Genomic DNA, 19,352 nt, shown 5'->3' with positions numbered 1-19,352 from the left:
AAATGCACTGAGGGAGGCCAGCAGCCTGCAGGGAGGCTATTTTTCACTGTGAAGAGCCAGGCCTTGATGCTGCTACTTTAAAGATGGGGACTCTGGACACCAGGGAGCATGGAGACGTGAGTGGGCCAGGCAGTGTCTGCTGCATCTCGGAGCCTCCTGTCCCCAAGGCTGGGTGGGTCCTGGGGAAAGAGGGAGAAGATGAGTCACTGCTGCCACCACCAAGTCATTGTGCAATTTGGAGTGGTCCCTGCCCCTCTGGATCTCATCTGGACAGTGGACATGGAGAGTTTTCGGCTTAGATGGCTCTCGCCTTTCCAGCATCCGGTAAACAGATGCTTATGAACTGCCCACCCATGGGTCCAATTCAGAACTTCTACCCCTTTCCGGGGGCCCAGCAAGCCCCACGAGTCCTTCACCTGAGCCACTAGCCTGAGCAGGTCTCCTTCGCGCTGGTGCCACCTGAGCTCATTTCAACCCATCTGTGTCTTAGTTTCCTCTTCCAGAAACTGGGGATAATTTGGGACCACCTCATAGGGTATGAGAAGGACACATGAGAAGAGATGGGTCAAAGGGGCTGTACAGGGATCTTTGTGAGTAGACAGGATGGACAGGTGGTCACAAAGCCCTGTATTCTCAGCCCACACACATGAATAGGGATGGCATCTGGGGAGAGGCCTGACCCGGCTTAAACTGTGACCCCCGCTTCAGGAAGGGCCAGATCAGGTAAGCAAAATCACACCAGTCCTTGCCTGGGGCTGGCCACAGAGACATTCTCCATACTGCCAAAGGCGTTCTGCTATGACCAAGGCCCCCACCATACTGCATCTGAAGGGTACCTCAAATTCCCCATCCCACCAGACCTAGAATGAGGCCTTTCCTGGGAGGGCTCACAGCAGAATTACCACAAAGATTTAAATATGCCATGAGTCAAGCATACCCCACAGAGCAAGGGAGGGGTGGGGTGACGCCAGCCCCTCAGCCTCTAGAGGGGTACCCCAGGAGACGTGGGGTCTGGGAGATTTCACCTGGCCCCAACACCTGCTCTGGGCCTGCCACCTCCCCTACCTCCCCTAGTACCACTCAGGGCCAGGATTCTTCTAGTTCCCTGGATCATAAGAGCTTGAGGCTCTACCTTGGCCCCCTGCCCCAGGCCCCTCCTCAGGCTTGTGGCTGGGGGGCTGGGCCTATGCCATTGTGTGCGCCCCGGTCGGTTGGCATGGGAACTCAGAACAGGAGGCGGGCAGATCACTAATTGCAATTTGCCAAGCTGAATGTCAGGACCATGATGGAAAAAAAAGTCAACATCAAAAGAAAGAAGTATTAGCTTTGGCTTGCTGCTGGCTGAGCCACAGCCTGATGCCCACCTCCGCTCCCCACCACAGGGAAAAAGCTAACCCCGAGCCCCGGCGGAGGCCAGGCTGCAGGCCAGGCTATGAAAGGCAATCAGGCCTCAGCTGCCAGCCAGGGGAGGGCAGAGCCCAGAGGAGAATGGAGAGCCCACTTAGCCCCTGGCTCCTATCCACCAGGCAATGATCATTTGGCCCTGGCTGAGGGTGGGCAGTGTGGCAGGTGGCTGTTTTGTGCTCCTGAGACAGAGCTTGGGCAGGGGGCACTAATGTTGAGATAGGCTGCTGCACAGTCCTGTGTCCAGTGGGGCAGGTGGCACATGAACGGGTAAGGCCACGGAGCGGATCTCCAAGGTGAACCATTAGCTCTGCCCTGGCCCTGACCCTTACTCCAGCCATTCACTGGTCTAGGGGACAGAATGCCACTCGTAATCCTTCCTGGGACTAACATGTACAAGGGCACCCAAGGTATGGTGCCAGCATGTCACCTTCTCTCTGGCTTCGATCCTCACAAAGAAGCAAACATTATCATCCCCAATTTACAGATGAGGGAACTGAGGCACAGAGGCTTTAAGTGACCTGTCCAAGGTCACTCCCCCAGGGAGAAGTGAAAACAGAACTTGGCCCAGGGGTGTGCTGAAGTCAGCAAGAGTCGAGAATGTACACTTCTTACCAACTCTGCATTCAGAGTCATCACTTTAGGAGCTTGAAATCCTCCATAGTGGGAATATTTATACCACAGAAATCGGCAAATGCCACCAATCGGATTTTTGCCTGGAGAGCAAATTGTAAACATTTACTAGCACGGCAGTGATTTGAGCCCAGGCTGTTGACTCTTTTCTAGTGTATCTATAGGTCTTGGGTTCAAGGATTTCACACATAAGTAAAAGAAAATTAATTGGAAGAACAGACACGGATGCCAAATTTTTATTTTGCTCAGACAACACATTATTATTATAATTACCATCATTTCATCCAAAAAAGCTATTTCAACACTAAAAAAAGTTTTAGAAGAGCCAAATCTCAGGATAGAGTCCAACTGTTCGCAAGACACACACTCACTCTCCTTCCCCACTTCTCGTGCTCTCTCTCTCACACACACAAGCACATGTGCATGTGTGCCTGTGCACACACTCTCCCACTCCCACCCCAGGCCAAGCAGCTCTAGATTCTGCTATGGGCCACAGGGACTGGCTGACCCACGACACATCAGGACACACACACCCTCCTGGGGTCCAGCGATGGCTCTAGCCCTTGGTCTGGCACGCTGGGCCTGAGGGTAGACCCCAGCTGCACCGCCCATCAGCACAGCGCTTGGAAAACAAGTTATTCTGATTATTCACCTAAAGCAAACCCAATTAGGAAGGCAATATGTGTGTCCGAGAGTCTAAAAGAACATGATAGATGATTCATTTCATCATCACAGACACATAAGTTGTGGGTTCCATGGTTTGCCTGGTGTCCCAGTGCTGAGTCCCAGGGTTGACACGTGGGACCGAGGAGGCCAGGAGTCAACTATGCACCTGCAGCATTCCCGCCCTGAGGCCAGAGAAACCACCCACTAAACCAAGAATAACCCTGGCCAGGCACGGTCATCATCACTCCAGCAGAAGGGCATAGGGAGAAAGGACATGGCTACACATCAGGATTCCCAGCCCTGAAGGGTCAAAGGAAAACCGACCAAGTCCTGCCTGGGTTCCCACCAGCCTGAGCCCATATGCCCGGCTCTGCCAGTGCCTCCCTGGTCAGATAGTGTGATCCACAGGTCAACTTCCCAATGGAGTAGATCCACCTGCTGGCTCCCCACATCCCTGTGATTTTCCATGCTCTTCATTGAGAAGACACTGCTTATCTCCAAGTGTCTCTAAGTGCCAAATTAGCAAGACAGTGAGGAGAGAGTGTCTGGGAGGAGGCACGTGCAGCCGGGGGCTGCAGCCGGGATGATGACTGGCAGGGGCACGAGAAGTTGGGGACAGAGCCTCGCACTACCATGTCCTCCAATGTGCCCAAATGTAGGGGGTACAGGCACTGTGCCCCAACTTCACAAACAAGAAAACTGAGGCCCCTGGCAAGGATAGGTGTGGGGCCACATACCACAGAGAGAAGCCAGACCTGCCCTCTTGGCTCCATCAGCTCCAGCATCCCACCCTTCCAGGGCAACACAGCCTCTGGGAAGCCTCAGGGAGAGGCTACCTCTGCCAGCTGTGTGACCTCGGAGAGTTCTGACCTCAGAGGTTCCCCTCAGAACCTTAGCTTTCCCATCTGTAAACAGGGGTAATGATCACTGGCTAAAGATTTTTCATGGCCAAATCTGCGTAGCATCCTTGATGGGCAGTATTACTATTGAGCAGTCCCCTGAGTGCAAGAAGCACATCCAATCAAGCCCCTCACTACTCAGGAAATCTCCTATGAATGCCGGCACTTGGGGGGAGGAAATATGGAGGGAGGGTGCTGTGGGAAAGGATTCCCCTAATGGCTCTCTTCAACCCCCTGCTCCCCAGGCTGAGAAAGGCCAGAACTGGGCACAGGGCAAAGATGCATGCGTCCCAGGACCGGCGGGCTGAGGGCAGCCCTGCAGGAAGAAGACCACCTGGTGCTGTGGGATGCCAGCCTTAGTCTTCAGGGCACGTTTCAGAATCAAGCAGTATACGTGAGGGAAGAAGGGTTGTCACCATCAGGGAAGAGAGCAAAGCCATTCATGTGTGGGGTGAGAAGCCGGGGCTGAGGACCCCCTTTAGCAGACAGAACCATTGAGACCCCAGCTAGAAGGCTGGGGCGGCCCCATGTCAAACTACAGAGCACTCAAGTGGAGGCCTCCAGCTCTGAGGTCAGCAGCACAGGCTCCCCCGGAGGGGAGGGGCAGGACCAGGAGGACAGCATAGGAGAGAGGAGGAGGGGAAAGGGTGGGGGAGGGAGAAAGCCTGTGTGCAGATGCAGCAGCATAGATTAAACTGCTGCCAGTTGTTAATTTTATACGTGAAGTTGTTGATCAGAATGTGATTTAATTGTACAGTATAATCCAGGCTTTTGGAATAAATTATGCAGAAAACTCATCTATAATTAAACAAATCAAAAAACCAGAGACAGGTGACACTGCAGGTTCACTCTCAGAGAGCACGAGTGGCTGTGGGCAGCCGGACTCTGCAGAGGGGCAGGAAGGGGAGGAGAGGGCTTTGTTCAAGAGCAGAAGGGGCAGGCCCAGGGGAGGCCAAGGCCTAGGAGTGGGGAGGGCCTCGGGACCCCCAAACTCTGCCTCTGCAGGCCTTCTCGCCACTCCCAAGGAGGCATTTTTGGCCATCAAAGCCCTGCTGCAGGCTGCCTCCACCAGGCAGACTGCCTGGATAAACCCCATTCATCCCACTGGGGGCCTACACACAGTCTACAGCCCTCCCCACAGCTCAGCAAGGCAGCCATTGTCGGGGGGTGGATGCTGAGGGGGGAACAGCAGGTGAAGCAGGAGGGGTGGATGGCAGGACAGGACTATGCTAGGGCAGGTGAGGGGAGTAGGAGAGCGGGCACAGCAGAGGCCACTTGCTGCCAAGGGCACTGTGAACCAAACTTGGCAATAGTGGGAGCCCATGGGTCTCCTGCTTCTCTCGTGACAGGCTGGCCAATTATTCTCCCAGCTCTGGGGGAGGCAACAATTTAAAATAAAGTGCTATTTAATTATTCTGATTATATTTCAGCTGGCCTGCCACCTCCCACCTTGGTACCTTCGCAGTCTACGGAAAAGGAAAGAAAAAAAGATAGGGCAGGAGGGGGCAGATATGGGAGAGACAGATGGAGAGACACAGACATGAAGAGAGCCCGAGAGAGCCCTGCTAGAGGGCCTCCAGGTTAGGCTGACCCTGTCCCAAGGGAGCATAACTGGTGGGTGGGCCAGGGGGCCACTCCCCCATCCCAGTCTGGAGAGGGTGTGCCTCCCCCAACAGCCACTGGAAGCTCAGAGAGCAGCTGTGGCCTCTGCTGAAGCAGGGTTTGGGACATAGCCCGCCCCTCCCCTAGGCCACAGCCCTATTGCAAATGGCAGAAAGCTGAAGGCTGCACCCAGGATCATGGCATCTCCCCCGGGGGGGTCCACCCTGACCACTCAGGTGGATGTCCCTCTCTACCTAGACTGAGTGCCTAGACACAGCCCTGGTTCTTCTGAGACCTTGTACCAGATGTACCCTCTTAGGCCTCAGTTTTCCAATCTGGAAAATAGAGATAAAGCTCACCACTTGTCCACCCCCCAGGACCCAAAGAGGAGGCAGGTGGAAACCACTGCTCCACGGAAGGGGTCCTAGCAATCATGACTGCCCCACACACTCGTGTGCACACAGACCCATCCAGACAGCAGGGCTGCTCTCCCCACAGTCTAATCTCCTTCCTCAGACCTGCAGCTCACTAAGCAGGAGATGTCTGTGCCTCCTCCTTAGACTGGGGCCTCGAGGTGGACTGCAGCCCCGCCATGCAGTGCTTCAGAGACCCCGACACAGGGGAGACCCCTTAGGAAGGGCAGGACCTTCCGTAATCAAAGCATCCTTCCTGGTTGTCCACTCAGGAGAGACGAACTCTTGGGCCTCAGCATCCTCCAGGGCTCAAAGTCCAGGGTAGGGCCCCCGACCCCAATTTGATCACAGCCTTCTAAGAACAACAGGCCTGGCAGAGGGCAAGTCTAGCCAAGGTCACTTACTCCCATGAGGCCAACTTGGCCAAGCCACTTCATGCTGTGGAGATAGAGCGCCTGGAGGCGTGGAAACCAGTCGGCACTGGCCTCGCACTGCATAAACCACAAAGGGAAAACTGAGGCCAGGGTGCGAGGGGAGCATGCTGGCTCAGCTGATTCATGGTGATCCATGGTGATCCAGCACTTCACAAGCCGTCTACTGAGGTGCAGGACTCAGAGGGATTGGCTCACCTTCAGTGGATTTGTGATTCAGCTAAAAGGACTCCTAGTGTGAGCAACATGGTGCCCCCAGGAGCACCGTCCCCACCCCTGCCCGCTCATCCCATGCACACAGGGATGAAGGCAGCCCACTTTTCACAGGGGATCCTCAGAGCTGGGGAGGGGCTGGTGCTGCTGAAGCTTGAATTAGTCCAAATCCATCAGCCTCGACTCCGTGTGTCTTGGGACCCTGCCCAAATACTGCTCCTTAATGAGGTTATTAATGATGGGACTGTCTCTTCCCTTTCTTTGCCGGGGAAAAAGATTTTCCTTCTAGTTGGCTTTCGGCTGGGAGGCAGCAAACCTGCGCCTCCCCCATCAGACTAACAGTGAACAGTCATCCAGCTTTAATTAGGGCGCCAGGTCCAGCCCAGTATTTACTCCTAATAGCCTGATGCGGGGAGGGGAGGAGCTGAGGGGAGGAGAAGGCCTGGAGCCAGAGAGCAGCAGCACGCAGGTCTGGGAGAGCCAGGCAGCCCATTTGGCCGAGAGAGGGATGGAGAGTGTCCAGGCTCACACAGGAAAAGGCCACAGCACTCTGCCTCACTCACCACCATCAGGGCAGGATCGAAGGCGCACAGAGGCACCAGCAGTCGGGGAGGACGACGTAGATGAGGCAAGCCAGGGACACGTGGGCTGAGAAGGGGAAGGAGGTCTCCCAGTGGTGGTTAGGAGGACAGCTTGGAAGGCTCACCTAAGCCTGACTTCTGTTTCTGCCATGGTTAGCTTTGTAGGCCTCAGGAAACTTGTCTAGAAGGTGAACCGAAGCAGTACAAGGTGACTGTATGTCGGTACGTCACACCCACAGCCACAGGGTTCCTGCGCAGCCCCTCAGCACGACCCTCCTCACCGAGCCTGGCCTGGGGTTCTCCAGCAGCAGGGAGAAGCCCCTCTGGGAGACTGCTCTTCCGTGGGAGTGAATTCTGCCCCAGCAGCCTGTGTGGGACTAGGAGAGTGGCTAGAGAAGACACCAAGGGGCAAGGGAGACAGAATGAGGTGTGGAGCAGGATGGAAAACGCCGGTCTGTGGGAGAGGTCAGGATGGAGACCCCAGACCCAGGTTGGAGGGCTGGGCCAGGGTGACGCCCTGGGCGGGGAGGCGCCCCAGGGCTGTCTCTCCTCCAGTGCCTGCCACATACCCAGCCCTGCTCTGTGGCCCACACCCAACTCTGTGGTTTGGTCTCTCCAGGTCTCAGTTTCCCTCTCTGCACAAGGAAGGGTGGCCTGAAGCCTCTACAGACCATTTGGGGGGTCTATTTCCCAAGGGGTCTGATTGGGGCCTTCTTGCCTGGGGCCTGCATCATAGCAGTGACAGGCCAAGGCTCTCACTGTACTGCCTTAATTCATCCTCACAGCAGTCAGATCATCATCCCCAGTCCTCAAAGGGAAAACTGAGGCACAGTGCAATTGAGTGATGTGCCCAAGGTCACACAGCTAATGAACACCAATCAGGATGACACACACCTCTCCTCAGGATGCCAGTCTTGAATGCCCAGCTGCCAGGGTGGCATGGCCACTTGGATGTCCAACAGGCCTCTTAAACTGAATGTATCCAAAACCCAGACCTTGACCTCCCTCTGGATCCTCACTCCCCTTCTCTACCCGACGCCTTGTCTCCCCTACCTCAGCTGACGGCAGCTCCCTCTCTTCAGGCAAAAGCCTCAGGGTGACCTGGAACCCGCTTTCTCTCACACCCACATCCAAGCTCTCAGCAAGTCCTGTTGGCTCCACCTGTACAATGTGCCCAAATCTGCCCACTGCCTACCACTTCCCTGGCCCCCAGCCTGGCCTGGGCCACCACCAGCTCTCTCCAGGACAAGTGCAGTCGCCAGCTCACTGGTTGTTAGCTTCTGCCCTTGCACCCACCTCCCATGGCCTATTCACCTCCACATGCAGCCAAAGCATCCTGTTGGAATCGTGTCCCTCCTCTGTCAAAGTCACGCTGCAGCTCCATGGCACCAGAGGAAAGGCAAAATCTGCCCAGTGGCTGTACTCCCAATGGCCTCCTTGACCTCACTCCTCAGGCCACACTGGCTTCCTCACTGTGGCTTGAACACACCCCTGCACTCCCTGCATAAGCCTTTGCACATGCCGTTCCTTCTGCCTGGATCAGCCTCTCCTCCAGAGTCCACGGGGCCCCTCCCCCACCTCCTTCAGTGAAGTCCACCTTGCCCCCCCCATTTTAAGTTGCACCCCCACAGCAGCAACTAATCTCCAGGTGCCCCCTGGGGGTTGTTGTTTTAGCTGGTATCCGTTAGAATTCTTCTTTTCTATTTACTGTTTGCCTCTGCCCTGGGGGGCTCCTCTCTCCAGCCTGCAAGAGCAGGCCCTTTGCTGAGTGAATGCACCTCCCCAGAGTGGAGGCTGATGTCCCCACCATCCTGCCTACCCTGCTTGTGGCCAGCCACAGGAACAGGCAGGTGGGGTGTGCAGTGGAAGTCTGCGGACGGGCTGGAAGTGCAGTGGCTGCCCCAGGGCCAACCCAGGAGGCCCTCCCTTTCCCTGGCTCTTCTCCGTATGAATTATTAAAGCTCATTTATGATGGGCCTGCCCAGGCCTGTGGCTTCCGTGCATAATTCATGGCTCTCCCAGAAAAGCCGAGTGCTGGAGCAGCCACTTCTTCCAGGAAGCAAGAAGAAAGTGCGGGGAAGGAGTGACCCACACCTAGGCTGTCCTCCACCCTCTCTGTCACCCTGTCTCCATCTCAGACAGTACAGCACTTCCACCCACCCCTGCCCCATGATGCCTTCTCCTGCACACTGGGATTCTGGTTCCCAGGGCCAGAGGACATGGGCTTCGTGCAGGCTCACCCACTTCCCTCTCTGTGCCTCAGTTTCCCGTCTGTGAACTGATGGAGTTGCTGGTTTTCAAACTGCAGTGGCAGCAGAATCACCTATTCCACTCCCTTGGTAACTGAGGCTCATGGATCTCCAAGGTACCAACACCCATGTGTCACTATTTGTAAACTTCCCAGCAATCCAGAACTGAGACTTTGCAATGAGCAAGAGGAGCTCATGAACCAGCTGAGGGCTCCCCAGAGCAAAGCAAAAGGTCCAGGCCAGGGACACAGGGTATCTGCAGCCACTATGCCCAGGATCCACCATCTGATCCCCAGGTCCAGAGCCACCTGCCCCAGTCACTGACATAGATCGTGGGCATTTTGGGGTCTGCAGCACCTCCTTCTCCCCCCAGCATGTTCCCCAGGTAGTCAGGCACAATGCAAACGTAACTCCTGCCCAGGTCCATTAAATAACAAACAGGTAAACTGAGGTTCAGCAAGGCTGGCTCTCAGGAGGTAGATATATTGACCTAGCCCCTGTGCACCTAGCCAGGTGCTGCGATGGGGAAGTCACGTCCAAACCTGGTCTCAGGAAGTGCACGGCAGGGCTGAGGCACCATAGAGGTCACCAGGTGTGTCAGGAGGAAACCAGAAGCTCCAGCCACCTGTTCCAGCCCCACATCAGTAGCTGAAGCCTGACTGGAGGTGGCAAGATAGACCCTGTCCACGTGTCACCAACCATTCCGGTCATTGCCTTGTCTGGGGAGGCACTGGGGGCCCTGATGTAGGGGTGGACCCCTCCTCAAACCGGGAAAAGGTCATAAATGAGGGATGGCCCTTATCTGCACCTTATTTTCTAAATCTTGGCCATCAGAGTCCACCTTGGGATTAAGGAGGCTGTATGGCCCGGGAGACAGGGCCTGGGCTCCGGAGCCATAGTTGTCTGAGTTCAAATTCTGGTTCAGCACACACTGGTTCTGTGGCCTTGGGTGCATTGCTTCACCTCCTAGGCCTCAGAGTCTTCATCCATGAAGTGGGCCTGAGTCGGTCCACACCTAACCAAGGGTGCTGTGTGACTTTGGTGGGATGTGCACAGAGTACCCAGCACACAGTAGGTGCTCTGAGTCATCGGTCCTGTGATTCACACGTCCCCATCTCCCCTCCCACTCATCCTCCCCACCCCCCAGCATGAGTCAAATCCTTGCTGAGCCACAAATAGCTGTCCTCTGTGTGTGTCCTTGACTATGGCCTCCTGCTTTGAGGAGGATAGAGACCCCCTCAGGGTCCTCTATTCCTCCTCAGGGCAGAGACCCCCCCCACCATGGGATCTGGCAGGCCCCCAGAGGACACCCAGGTACAGAGGAGAGGTGGAGCAAAGACCAGAAAAGAACTCAACACATCAAGGCCAGCTTTGTTCTCTGGACTTGTTCCTCCTCTACCTGACCAAGTCAACTCTGCCAGGAAGTCTTCCTGGATTTCCCCCATGCTCCCTCTCAAACCCATGGTCTTCACCCCACTTTACTGACCCTTGCCTTAGGTTGGGGCTGCAGCAGGGTCTCATCACCAAGCTCCCTGCAGAATTTGGCTTGCAGCTCGGCAAAGAAAAGTCTTCTGGAAACACCTGAGGATTGATTTACCAGAACAGTCTCCCCTCATCAGACTGGTGCCTGCCCTGCCCACCTCCCTCTGCAGTGGGAGAGGGCTGGAGGACAGGGCTGGGAAAGGGCCTCCAACTTCAGCGGGCAGCAGAGCACCAACGAAAGGGACCGATGACTCAGAGCACCTACTGTGTGCTGGGTACTCTGTGCACATCCCACCAAAGTCACACAGCACCCTTGGTTAGGTGTGGACCGACTCAGGCCCACTTCATGGATGAAGACTCTGAGGCCTAGGAGGTGAAGCAATGCACCCAAGGCCACAGAACCAGTGTGTGCTGAACCAGAATTTGAACTCAGACAACTATGGCTCCGGAGCCCAGGCCCTGTCTCCCGGGCTATACAGCCTCCTTAATCCCAAGGTGGACTCTGATGGCCAAGATTTAGAAAATAAGGGCCATCCCTCATTTATGACCTTTTCCCGGTTTGAGGAGGGGTCCACCCCTACATCAGGGCCCCCAGTGCCTCCCCAGACAAGGCAAAGCCAGTTACAATCAGGAAGTCCTTCCTTCTACCTGACCAGAGCTGCCCTACTGTGAGAATGTTGTCTCAGCAATGCAGAGCTCCCTCGAATCCCTCCCACTAGGGAGCCTGGCCCAGGTAGGGGGAGATGCCCACTTCCTCGGGGATTTGCTCCTAGCTAGTGCCCGCCTCCTCAGAGCAAGCCAAAGCTGCATGTAAATCGAATGTGAGTGCTCAGCCCACCTCGACATGCACCGTGGGCTGCTGACTCTGGGTGCTCTGTGGCGAATCCTTTAGCAATGCAAATCCCCTCTGCAGGCTATGCAGCGAGGAGGGGCTTCAGGTGCCACCCCAGTGGCCCCACCTCCTTCTGAGGAGCCCCAAGGTGGTGGCCAGGCCAAGAAGAGCCACCACCTGGGGAGCCTGTGTTGCCCTCAGGGCTAGCCTGAGGAGAGGCAGGTCTGCCAAACCCAGCAGCGCTTATCGCAGACAAAACACTCTACAGATGTTTCCAGCCTTCTGCAAATCCCCTACGAGCCCACTCACCCCTCATTCCTTCACTCATTCATTCATTCAGACGGTTACTGAGCCAGGCTCCAGGCTGGCACTGGGCAGGGATACAGCAGTGAGCAGCGCAGATACAGGCTTGCCCTCGGGAGCTTGGAATTCAACCAGAGTAGACATCTGATCTGATCCAGACTCCAGGAGTGGAGGGAAGAGGAGGCCAGCGAGCCCAGGGGTAGGATGCATGGCAAGGGGACTGACCCAGCCTAGGTGTCTGGCCAGGTGAAGGCGGCACTGCAGAGCTGGAGGGAGTCCAGACAAAGGTTACAGCATTTGCAAGGCCCAGCAGTGAGCTCTGCACACGGCGATGCCCTATGAGCACCCACAGACAGACCATGGGCACCAAAGCATGCTGCTCCCACACTGAGGCCTGTGGAGTTCCAACCTCAGGGACACAGTAAGCAAGGACCTCCATGTACTGGCTGGTGGAGGGTGGTAAGCTCCCGACAGTGGGGAGATGAGAGTGGGCACAGGCAGTGGATGGTAAACTAAGGTTGGGAGAGCAGAGTGCTCTGCTCAGTCCTCGGCCCCCAGCCTGGGCAGGCACAGCTCAGCCAGCGCCTCTCCAGAGGCACACATCCAGCTCTGACAGTTCTCCACTCAGATGTCCAGTCCGCACCTCAAACTCAAAGTGTCTCACACCTGATCGTGTCCTGGACCCCCTTTTCCCCAGCCTCCTCCAGCTCAGCTGGTGACAACTCAGTCCTTCTAGCTGCTCAAGCCAAAACCCTGGGGTCACCTAGAATATCTTTCCCTTTCTCACACCCAGACCATCAGCATGTCTCACCACTACAATGGCCACCACCCTTATCCTATTCTGCTCACACCCCTCCCACGGCTCCCACCTCACTCAAAGTGATGGCCACAGGCTCACACTAACTTAATGGCCCTGCCTGACCTGGCCCCCACTGCCCTCTAATCTCCTCTTCTCCCACTCTCTCCTTCTCCTGTTCTAACCACATCCCATCTCAGGGCCTTTGCACTGGCTATTCCTCTGCTTGGAACACTCTTCTCCCAGATACCCACATGGTTCCCACCCTCCCCTCCTTCCAGGTTTTGTGCAAACGTCTCCTTTTTAGTGAGACCCACTCTGATCCCCCCCAGCCCCAGCTAATCGCTTTCCCTAATTTATCCTGTCTCTTCTTCATGGCACTTATCACCTTCCAACACAGCATGTCCTCTGTCACTGTCGCCTCTCTGGACTGCTGTCTGCCTATCCCCTGCAAGTACCTGGCACACTGCAGATGCTCATGAGTGTTGAGAGAATGAAGGAGCAGCAGGTTGTGGGAGTGTCCATGGATGGAATGAATGTGTCCACACTGGGGGAGGCATCGACTGGAAAAGGATGAACTAGGTGGGCGCCTCAGGCTGTACCAGGATTTCTCTGGGCACAGCCTTTGTGGTCGAACCCATGGGCTGCCCCACAGCCCTGCCTGACACCCAAGGACAGCCCTCTCCAGGCCCTTCTGTCTGCCTTGCAATGACCTGCAGGCCACCCATGCCATGGCATGTGACCTATCTTTACCAGACCAGCTCACATGTCCTCAAGCCCTGTCTGTGAGAAAGGCGATGGGACAGGCTGCCTCTCCCAGTTCCTCAGATGGGGAAAGCAAGGCTGTGAATGGCTGGCCATCAACTTTGTAAACTTTATATAACACAAGGTTGCCAACTGCTCGTCTTGCTGGGAAATGAATTTAACACATGGCTCCTAGCTCCAGGAGCTCTCCACCTGGGGAGAGGAGGCCCCGGGCTGCAAGAGTGTGGGAGCACCCAGGGAAGGTAGGCCCTCCACCTGAGGGAAAGGGGAATCAGACAGGCAGGGAGGTGCTCAGTCTCTTGGGAACTGATTCCATTCATTCACTCATTCATTCACTCCACAGTCATTAATTGGTGCCCATTCCAACCGAGCCCTGGTGCAGAGCCTCCTGGCCTGGGCATCCTGACATTGCCCTGTGGTTTGTAACTTGTGATCTTGACCCCCAAGGCTGGCGGCAGCAGAGAACACTGAGCCTCAGCTCAAAAACAGAGGTTGAGGATAGTACTATTATTCCCCCCAGCTAGATGCAGGTTTCAGCAGGAAGACCCTCCTGCTGCTGCTTGAGCCAGAGGTACCTGCAAGTGCAAAGCACTCACCATTTTCCTGGTTATTTATTTATTTATTTATTAGGAAGATTAGCCCTGAGCTAACATCTACTGCCAATCCTCCTCTTTTTTGCTGAGGAAGACTGGCCCTGAGCTAACATCCGTGCCCATCTTCCTCAACTTTATATGTAGGACACCTGCCACAGCACGGCTTGCCAAGCGGTGCCATGTCCGCACCCGGGATCCAAAGTGGCGAACCCCAGGCTGCCGAAGCAAAACATGCGAACTTAAGTGCTGGGCCACCGGGCCGGCCCCTCCTGGTATTTTTTGACACAGATATTGTCACTAAAACATCATCTCCTGAGCACAGGGCCCGGCACACAGCAGGGGTTCAAAAATGATTGGTGCTCCATCCTCACAATCACAAAATATAGGAAATATAATCCCATTTTAAAGATTAGGAAACAGGTACAAAATGACTCAAACAAGGTCACCTCTGGGGCTCTCTTTATGACGCCCAGCTCCTCCCTCCTCCACCTCTGTCCCCTGGACCAGGGTTTCTGGCAGACAGCAGGCAGACACAGCAAGGCCAACAAAGCCCACAGTTCCAGGTCCCTCTAGACGGCCCCGTTAAGTCCCCACCTCTCTCCCTTTTAGAGTAATGGCCTCCTCCATACGCCACCAGTCTGGAAATCACCTGTGAAATATATTTCCCCCGGCGCTGGCTCAGGAGCCATGTAAATCACCCAGCTTAATGGCCTCTGGGGTTGTTCCCCGCCACCCTCCCCAGCTGCTCAGTGCCAGGGAACTTGGGGCTGTGGGGCACCAGGCAGGCGGGGCGCGTCATGAGCTGTGGGCAGCCCAAGGCAACCCAGTTGCTAGAGGCACTGCCCAGAGCAGCAGTGGCCTCGGGGAGCATGTCAGCAGGAAGCGGATAGGGCCTGCCTGGAGCTTTGGGAACTAGGGCTGGACTGATATCAGTGAGCCTCTCCCCAACCCCACCCTCGCCCCTTGTCCTTGTCCCCCCCCATCAGTGGCTTACCCTCAGAGGAAGGTGGGTCCAGTGCTCTCCCCAGGGCCTTCATAGCCCTAACTGGGGCAGGCCCAGGGCCATGGGAATGGCCGGGTCCCTGAGAGGGCCTGTCAGAACTCTGAGTATGAACCCTGCCCCATCTTCCCCACCCTGACCAGGGCAGCGTCTTATCACCCATCAGATGACACTTGGAGCACTGACCATGCATGGTTATTATTTCTTCTGCCTTGCTTTCATTTCTTCTTCACTGACATCTCCTCCACATACCGTGAGCTCCCTGAGAGCAGGCCTGGCACACAGCTAAGGTGTGGGGTGGACCCGGTCAGGGAAGGGGTAGTCAGGAGGCTGGTCCTGAAACATGCGCAGGCTGCGGAGCAGTCAGCAGGGTGGACAGGGCATGAGCAAATGTCAAAGAGGAGGGGCAGTCAGGAAGGGGTCAGGTAAGCAGCTAAGGAGGCCTGGTGATCTCCTTGGGACAGGCTGTAGACTCTGGCCACTGGCCACATGCACAGGCATCTGGGAACAGCTGGCTCCCACAGGGACCACAGCCAGGAGACTCCCCAGAACCAGTACTCTGGCCCCCACCCCCTTTCCCTAGGAGCCTCAGTCCTTCTTGCTGGCAGAGCGAGGGGAGGGGACAGTCCTGTGTTTAACTTCCTATTCCCAACAGCCATGGTTCTCTACCTTAGTTCACCTGGGTGGCTCTGGAAAAATGCTGATGCCCAGGCCTGCCCCCACCCAATTAAATAACACAGCCTAAGGGGCCCTAGACCCCACCTTCACCTCTCTCCCCGGGGCAGCCTTTAAGGCAGAGAGCTACACTCCTTAAAAGAGAGCTACAGGAGGGTACGTGGGGGGCCTTTGCCCTGCAGCACCAGCGAAGCCAGGCCCCTATGGGGCCCTGTACAAGACCATGGAAAAGCTGCTCTAGCTTCCACAGGCGCAACCAGCTTGGCCTGCAGACACCTGCGCAGACTCTCTGCTCAGCAAACACTTTTTTGAGCACTTGGTGTGCACTAGCCTGGAGCTCCAGCCAAGGACAAGTGGCCACTGCCCCTGACCCTTCCAGGCACACACCCCTGAAGGGGAGGCAGCAAGGTTTATTGCAGGACAAGAACGGGGAGCTGGGGCCGGCCCCGTGGCCGAGTGGTTAAGCTCGCATGCTCTGCTTGGGTGGCCCAGGGTTTCACAGGTTCGGATTCTGGATGCGGACCTAGCACTGCTCATCAGGCCATGCTGAGGTGGCATCCCACTTAGCAGAACTAGAAGGACCTACAACTAGTATCTACAACAATGTACTGGGAGGCTTTGGGGAGAAGAAGAAAAAGAAAAAAAAAGAATAGGGGAGACTTCAGGGAGCCTAGGAAGGCCCTGACCCACATGGGGAAGTGAGGGGAGGCTTCAGGGAACAGTGACTCCCAGCCAAGAACTAAGGGACAGGCAGAGGTCAGCTGGACCACAGGCAGGTCCTGCTCGGGGTTGGCAGGGCCTTTGCAACCCGCCCAATGCCTCCCCTGCTTACTCTATGGTCAGTGCAGAGTATGTGCTTGTTATACCCCCTTGGAAGGAGATGGGTGCTGCCCCAGTGGGTCCTCAGTCCTAATGGCAGAGATCCCTTCCTGTGCCTACCCCTGTGCCCACCAGAAGCAGCCCCCTTGGCTGTGGTCTCTATAGTACCAGCTTACAGGGGAGCCAACCAATGACACCCCAGTCCTCTCTGTAGTGAGTGGACGCAAGTACACCCACTCTACAGCCACCCTTGCCCAAGATGAGAGTGAAGCCTCACAGGCAGCACCCAGCCAAGTTCAGGCCCTCCCCTTGGCCATGTCCATGGGTCACTTCCCCAGCTGTGGGTCATGAAGGCCAAGTCAGCTGCACTGCTCTGCAGCAGCAGGACATGCCTCTCTGCCAGCATCCTCTTAATCCACCCATGCCCTCCAAGGAACCCTGGGGGGGAGGGGGCGGTGGACAGGCCCAGTGACAAAGCCAGTGGCCCCCATGAAATCATGCTCCAAGGACCTCAGCCTGATGAGAGAGGCAGCCCTTGCAGAGGGACAGGTATGATGCAAGAGTGTGGGAGTATGGGGGCACCCCAAGGGTCCTGTGGTCAGGGAGCTGGTTGGAGGAGGGGAGCTGCAGAAGGGCTGTGTGAGGCAACAGCTGAGTGCTCTGACCCAAGCACCAGGGTGGGAATTCTGCCTCAAACACTCACCATCTCTGTGATTTCAGCATCACTAAGCTGTGCTGAGCCTCAATTTTTCTTGTCTGTGAAACGGGAATGAAAATGGACTGATCTCATCGGACAGCATATGTGAAATATGCAACCCAGGGCCCAGCTCATAGTGACTGATGATGTGGTTAAAATAACTACACTTCCTTTACAAATGTTTCCTCCAGTATGGACACCCTCCCATGCCTTCCCTCCCACTTTCTTCCTCAGCCCCCCCCACTACGTTCAAGCCTCTTGTTTGAGCCTGCAGCAGATACTGCCTCTCCATTCTCCATCACTCCCTGCCTCCTTGCTAACAAAACCCAAGTCTGCAAGAATCTCTTCCACCTCTAGCCTCAAGGTGACCCTATCCTCAGCTCAAGGGTAAATACTGATTAGCCTGAGCCAATCACAATGCACCTTTCCAATTACCAGTGATTGGTTTAGAGTGGCCATGTGACCCAGTGCTAGCCAATGAGGTATGAGGGGAAGTTGGCTAGGGGCTTCTCGGAGAGGTTTCCTAGCCTCTTAAGAGGAACCCAGAGGAAACATCTCTTTTACTCCTAATGTCTGGTACATGTGATGCCTGGAGCTGTGGCAGCCATCTTGTTGCAATGAGGGAAGTCAGCCAAGGACATTTAGCCACACCAAAAGTGAGGCCAGCCAGGCAGAGTGCAGGTGAGGACTTGGTCCTCGATGACAGCCTACACTCACTCACCTCTAGGCTCCCTGTCAGAGAATAAAGGGCCTAACCGTGAAGAAAAAAATCATGATGTCAGGGTTGCCAAGATGTACCAGAAGCAACGTCTTTTCCTCGTAGCCAAGTATACTCCTTGGACTCAGCTTTGGAGGGGGCAGTAGTCAGGTCAATGCCCACTCCTAGAAGGCTCCTGCAAACTGGGCACAGAGCTGGGGGAGGGGACACAGGGTTGAAGGAGAGGCCCAAAGGGGGTAGGGAGTCAGAGGAGGGCATCTGTTGGGAAGGCTCTTTGTCCCAGTACTCAGGCCCAGCAGGGCAGCCTGGTAGAGAGACACAGTGAGCAAACGCCAGAAGGTGGGGAGGCCAGAGCTCCTACTGGGACCTGCAAGTGGCTTGCCCTGGCTGGATGGAGCCTGGATACTCACAGAGCTAGTGGCCAGAGACCAAAGCCAGCCCAGACAGGGCCTTGAATGCTAGGCTGAGAAGTGGGGCTCTGCTCACAACAGGCTTCTGGGGTGCAAGGTCATAGCTAACCCTCAATGGGAGACAGTGTAGCACGCCTGGGGGTCCAGGAAAGGAAAGGAAGACTCCCACCTTCTCACCACACCCACCCCAGCCTCAGCTCACAGGGAGAAAGGAGAAACATCCGTCTGTGAGAGCCCTCAGTGCAGAGGCCTGTTGCACCAACTCATCTCTCTTTTCTAAGAAATGAAGTGGGGGGCAGGGCTGAGGTGGGTTGTTTTGCTGTTTGTTTGTTGGAACTGGTGGCAGCACCAGGCCTGACCTTTAAGGCTTCAAACGCAGCATTTCAGGCAGCACCGGCAGGAGGAGAGCACGGGCTGCCGAGGGAAGTGATCAAGGCTAAAATGCCACGTCAGCCTGGAAATTCTACCCATCTCAGGAACACGCCAGCCCATTCACTTTCATGCCCACCTGGTGACAGAGCTGTCCTTTCTCAGGGCACCCTGAAAGCCTCGCTGACTCCAAAATGGCACAGGGCATCGACGTCTGCCCCAGAGAAACACCAGGAGCTGGCCTCACACCTCACAGGCATCTTGCTCTGCGGGGTTTGCCACAGGAGGCCTCAAACCATTCTTGCTTCCCGTGTCAGGAATGTGTTTATTTATGAGAACCTGTTGTAAGTCCTAGTGCAAGGATGGCCGAACAGGGAGCACTCTTCAAGCAGCCTGCACTGAGCCCTGGGGACTGGGCCTTGCCCACAGAGTGCCTGCGGCCAGTAGAAATGTGGGGCCCGAGGCTCCTTTCCGTCACCTCAGGCATCAGTTTCCCTGTCTGTACAATGGAGGTATCTGGGTCCGCAGGGGCTTCTGTGGCTAGGATGCGTCCTTCGCAAGTCTGGGAACCATGCAAAGCCCACACTGCCCAAGGAGATGGTCTTGCCCAGGTTTTCTGCCCCAAAGGAACCCTCACCGGCCTTATAGGTTCCCAACAGGAAGACATTTCTGCCCTTTGCAGAAGCCCCCTCCTGAAACGCCGAGGATGTGGGCCATCCCAGCACTGACAACACATAGGCCCAGAGAATGCCAGGAAAGCAAAATTTACAGTTCTCTCAGACATCAGAACCCACCAGATCAG

At 55.8% G+C, this 19,352-nt stretch overlaps 1 protein-coding gene across 4 annotated transcripts in view; it reads right to left on the bottom strand.

The window, feature by feature from the left end:
* Positions 1-19,352, bottom strand: part of CACNA2D2 (calcium voltage-gated channel auxiliary subunit alpha2delta 2) — a 141,411-nt gene that overhangs the window by 114,062 nt on the left and 7,997 nt on the right. The gene's annotated exons all lie outside the window — the stretch shown is intronic.

The sequence above is a fragment of the Equus asinus genome, chromosome 21 (genome assembly GCF_041296235.1).
Source record: "Equus asinus isolate D_3611 breed Donkey chromosome 21, EquAss-T2T_v2, whole genome shotgun sequence".
Lineage (NCBI taxonomy): Eukaryota > Metazoa > Chordata > Mammalia > Perissodactyla > Equidae > Equus > Equus asinus.
The sequence above is the reverse complement of the archived record's forward strand: the minus strand, read 5'-3'. Positions and strand labels throughout refer to the sequence as shown.